Source organism: Colobus angolensis, unplaced genomic scaffold (assembly GCF_000951035.1).
Source record: "Colobus angolensis palliatus isolate OR3802 unplaced genomic scaffold, Cang.pa_1.0 Scaffold708, whole genome shotgun sequence".
Classification (NCBI taxonomy): Eukaryota; Metazoa; Chordata; class Mammalia; order Primates; family Cercopithecidae; genus Colobus; species Colobus angolensis.
The window spans coordinates 68,431-73,234 of NW_012120799.1; the positions used below are offsets into that span (position 1 = coordinate 68,431).

The 4,804-nt window shown below is 37.9% G+C and overlaps 1 pseudogene; it reads right to left on the reverse strand.

The window, feature by feature from the left end:
- Positions 1-4,500, reverse strand: part of LOC105501381 — a 48,130-nt pseudogene extending 43,630 nt beyond the window's left edge.
- Between the last annotated feature and the right edge of the window lie 304 nt (positions 4,501-4,804).

A 4,804-nucleotide genomic window follows, 5' to 3' on the forward strand; every position in this document is an offset into this window, starting at 1 on the left:
GATTCCTCAAGGATCTAGAACTAGAAATACCATTTGACCCAGCCATCCCATTACTGGGTATATACCCAAAGGATTATAAGTCATGCTGCTATAAAGACACATGCACACATATGTTTATTGTGGCACTATTCACAATAGCAAAGACTTGGAATTAACCTAAATGTCCATCAGTGACAGACTGGCTAAAGAAAATGTGGCAGATATACACTACGGAATTCTATGCAGTCATAAAAAAGGATGAGTTTGTGTCCTTTGTAGGGACATGGATGCAGCTGGAAATCATCATTCTCAGCAAACTATCCCAGGAACAGAAAACCAACCACCGCATGTTCTCACTCATAGGTAGGAATTGAACAATGAGATCACTTGGACACAGGGCGGGGAACATCACACACCAGGGCCTGTAAGGGGGTGGGGGAGCTGGGGTAGGGATAGCATTAGGAGAAATACCTGATGTAAATGACGAGTTCATGGGTGCAACAAAGCAACATTGCACGTGTATACCTGTGTATCAAACCTGCACGTTGTGCACATCTACCCTAGAACTTATAGTACAATAATAAAAAAAGAAATTAATTCTAGACAAAAAAAAGACTGTAACCTTCCTAAGAATACAGTTGAGTCTTCTTCAGTAGGCTCCTGGAAATAGACTAAAAACTACTTTTCAATGTAAATGTTCTAATGGAATGGTTCAGCAGTGTAGAGTAAAAACATTTAGGTAATTTCTTCCCTAAATATGGAGTGCTTCCTTCAAATTCAGAAGCTCTTCTAATTAACCATCAGCAAACTAGAAAATACGTGTAAAAAATACTTATGTCAGCTACTCACGAATTAGGACGGTATGGTCTTTGAACTTTAAATCGTATCATCTGATGTCTCAAGGCAGAAACCTGTAACCTATGATATGGTTAGAGGTGATTCTATCATATGTGCCTTCAATCTAATTACACACAGTAGCTCGTGAAGACTAACAGGAAGACAGGGATCATGCTTAACACAGGCATCTTACACCCACCTTCAGCATCACTGACCTACATGCATGCTCCCTACTACATCGGTCACAGAAATCTGACTGTCTCTTGCCATTTTATTATCCAGTCATTCAAGGGTTCACTGCGGAAAGCATTTAAAATGCAGTTATTCTTTAAGAGCCAGATAAATCAGAATTTAACAAAATCCAAGGATAGTCATTTATGTCTCCAAACAGGAAAAAAAAAAACATCAAGCAGGTTACCCGCTCATTTCTTAGGAACCGTGAAATCTCAACTCAGATATTATAACTGGAGTGAAACTGATTGTTATGAAAAATCATATCTTTGTATTATATCCAACAGAACACGAACACACAGAAATCAACCTTGAAACAGATTTTAATGTATCTGATTTGCATCTACGATTTTCAATAATAGAAAAAGATGGGTGTAGAATTTATGGAATTCACCCAAAATCTCACAAATTATGTTAGATCTGATACTAGAACCTCCTTCAGTACTCAGCATATTTCGCACAAAGTAGTATTACAAATGTATTATGTATTTATTAAAAGCAGAAATTAGAAAATAATCTGAAAATTTTTCACTCTTGGTTATAGTCACCAGTAAGAAAATGCTTTCATATTTGATGATTCAATACGGTTTTGACCCAATTTGTTTCTGTATCTGAGAGTGTTTAAGTCTTCCAGTCAGGCATATGGGGTCGGAACAACTTTTCAAGGAAAGCCTGCATTTGAATTGTGTTTTAAAGGGGCAGTAATGTTCTCTCTTTTTATTATCAAAAGTATAATATTGTGAAAAACAGAAAGCACATAATTTTGCCTCTTAATGGATAGCATACCTCCTTCTGGCATTTTAAATTGCTCTAATTTTGGCAGAATTTTCTTCTGGACATCAGGACCATCTCTGCATTCATCCCAGTCTTTGAGACAGTTCCTGGATGTCAATTTCCAGGTCAGGCACTAAAAAATACAAAGGTTCTTGATTGAAATGGGCAAACAAGAAAGACAAGAAAGGAAATGATAGTATTCTTTTCCTCAGTGTTATGAAATAAAAGCCTGTGGACTACCGTGCTAATAAATGTCATGTAAAGATGTCACATCTTTATTTTCCTGTATTATAAAATCTTATATGAAATGACAATCTGAGGATAAATCACACCACACCTACATTTCCCATATTTTACCATTGTGTATTATGAACAGTGGATATCGACTAAGAAATATGAAGTCTGCCTGAAGTCTGGATAGAATTTTAATCATGAATGAAATGTAATTTTCTAAAGGATTAGAACAATGTATTGGCCTGCTTATGAGAAGTCTTACAATTGGACACCCATTCCTTGTTGAGGTAACTTGAAAATTATTTGGATAAAGTTAATTAACGTTATGCTTAGGTTCAAAGGCCCTATACATAACTTTGTATAAATGAGTCACATTTAGAATAATGTGCCAAAATAACAGGAAAGTAACTGTATTCCAGTGAGGGCACAGGAAATTGAGTGCAAAGAAATTAGTGGCCATCGTTGACAGTCATATTCTAGAAACCTCTTAACAATGAATTGCTGAAATAATCCACGTCCCAAATTCTGCCAATGTTTAGCGTGAAAATGGTATCCACTGAGTAAACAACTTCTGATTCAGGATAAACTTATGGTACTTTGAGTTTTCTAATTATGAAAGTGCTTCAGCAACTTTTAAAAGCCCCTTCAAAATCATACTAATATAGCTACCTGTATGCCAATGTCTTCAATTAGCCACCTTTTACCAAACATCTTGAAAAAATACCAATCAAAGGATACCACTCAAAGAGTGGCTGTCATTTATTGAGCTCTTTTCTGGAGTTGCCATTCTGCTTCATTGAACTGTGTTTTGTCCTGAGCCCAATACTGAAGTACCTTACAGTACACACACATTCGAATAATAAGTATCATAAGCAAAACCACTGACCTTTTCTTATTACAACATGGATAACACAAACCTTGGGACAAAATACGAATTTTGTCTCCGTGAGTCAAGTGTTCTTGGTAAACCTCAATCCCTGAGCCTCAATTTTCTTATTTATAAAATTGAGCTAACATTCTTATGCAAATGGGCTTTATTCAGGGTGTTACAAGGTAGGATGACTTGGCACTCTATATGCTATTAAAGGGTGTTTATAGCACTGTTGACGCAATGACTTAGAAGATCATAAAACAACATTCTAAGAAGAAAACATTAAACTAGTGAAATACTGCATATGTTTACACATAAAATTAAACTACTTTGTCTGATTTAGCAAGGACTGTATTTTCAAGCATACGAAATACATCATGAAGAAAAAGAAAATATTCATTATATCCAGGGACTGCATGAAGCTGCAAGCTATACTGTTGACTTTTCCAGCCAACTTTCAGCAAGTGTTTGAGATCCTTTCCTAATGTTTTCTTTCCTCCCGTTACTGGTCATGACGTAAGGCGTGATGCACACATAGGCCTCCTCCCCACTGTAGACATTCTTTCTTTCCCTTCCCAGCACCTTGAATCTCAGCTGCACCCTGATCTCTCTCCTGACCAGGTGTAGGATCCCAATTTTCAGTTGGTGGTTCTTCTTGTTGAGGGTCCTCATCACTGTGCTCCTGGGACCATGGTTGTGTGTGTACAAATAAAAAGTTTTGTTGTCAATACATGTCAATAATGTAAATATATAGAATATATAAGTATTTCCAATCATAAGTAAGTCTAAAGACATTTCTCCAACACTATTCCATATACGTATTCTTCATAAAGTTATTCTTCCCACAGAGAGGTTACTCTAAGACAGAATTACTCTCAAGGGCTTTGGAAGGTGATTTAATCTATGTTGAGATGGATGTGTGCAATCTGTTATGAATAAGCATACAGAGGAAGTCATGGGCAAAATCTGGGGAACACAAAGTTATCCATCCAGGCAAAACCAGAAAGTATGCCAGGCACAGTGGCTCGGGCCTGTAATCCCAGCCCTTTGGGAGGCCGAGGCAGGTGCATTGCCTGAGCTCAGGAGTTTGAGACCAGCCTGGGCAACACGGTGAAACTCTGTCCCCCATCTCTACTAAAATACAAAATGAAATTAGCCGGGCATGGCGGTGTGCACCTGTAGTCCTAGCTACTCGGGGAGATGAGGCAGGAGAATTGCTTGAACCTGGGAGGCAGAAGCTGAAGTAGCTGAGCCTGGGCAACAAAGCAAGACTTCATCTCCAAAACACATACACACACACACACACACACACACACACACACAACAACAACAACAGAACATAATCCTCTTGGATCAGTCTTTCCTTCATGAGATGCCATGATCATTTTTTATCATCTTGGAAGACCTTTAACAGTGTATGTATACTAGTTCAACAACACTATCACAAAAAGAAATGTCTGTTAATAGAAAACAATGAATGTTAAAGCACTCACAAGCATAGGCCCTATCAGCTCAGGAATTTGTAAACTTCATCTTGGTCTAGGCCTACATGTTGATCTTCCTCACCAGATTATATTTCACTCTGCAAAGAGAATACAATATACTGTGATTGGGAAAATGCACTTGACAGGATAGCTATATTTGAGCGCTTCCATGGCCAAATGTTAACTTGTCATTTTTTTAAAGTTTGGAAATACTTTGAAGGTAAGTCCCAGGGCAAGTATAAGTTTGTGTGCCTTCTGAATAGAATGCTTGCACAGTCACTTAAGGTGGCGAAGCTAGCAAAGTAATGCCTTAAGGCTCCTGGCAAGAGACACTGGATATCTCTAATGTGGTTTGAGGCATTTCTGGGACTCAGATACCTCCAACAGCACCTGC